The sequence below is a fragment of the Ailuropoda melanoleuca genome, chromosome 3 (assembly GCF_002007445.2).
Source record: "Ailuropoda melanoleuca isolate Jingjing chromosome 3, ASM200744v2, whole genome shotgun sequence".
In the NCBI taxonomy this organism is placed as follows: domain Eukaryota; kingdom Metazoa; phylum Chordata; class Mammalia; order Carnivora; family Ursidae; genus Ailuropoda; species Ailuropoda melanoleuca.
Genome location: NC_048220.1, coordinates 7,505,805 through 7,506,513, shown reverse-complemented (window position 1 = coordinate 7,506,513; position 709 = coordinate 7,505,805).

Below are 709 nucleotides of genomic sequence, written 5' to 3'. Positions count from 1 at the left end.
GGGGGTGGGGGAATGGGATAGACTGGTGATGGGTAGTAAGGAGGGCACGTATTGCATGGTGCACTGGGTGTTATACGCAACTAATGAAGCATCAAACTTTACATCGGAATCTGGGGATGTACTGTATGGTGATTAACATAATATAATAAAATAAAAAAAAAAAAGAGCTTGCCTGGGAATGATGAGGTCCTAGTAATGAGAGTTTCTCAATTCCATTATCATGCTGAAAGCCAGAGTTTCTAACTGTCAGGTCTCAGTGGGTTGTGAGATCTCTTGCAAGTAATGTATCACTACTGATAATTAAAATACCAAGGTGAAATTAGGGAGAAAATGAGATGATACAAAATCATATAAAAAAGGGGTTTTTTTTTTTCGCCCTAGTGCATATTTCCAGTTCAACATCACAGACTGACCAGAAGCGTTATACCCTCTCGTTCTCCAAACACATGGGCAAGTGCATGCATGCACGCTCACACACATACACACATTCGAGGATGGATAAGAAATTTCAACACATTTTTGGAACACTTCAAAAACCTGAGGCAGTTAAAGCGCAGGTGTCTGCCGAGGTGAAGAGCAATGAGAAGCAAAGGAATCCACTTCTGCAGAAGCCCGGGAAGGCTTAGAACTTGGAGCTATCTGTTTTCAGATAAGGAGCACCATATGGGACTAGAAACAGGGCGCTCGGGTGAACACATATGGAACAGTG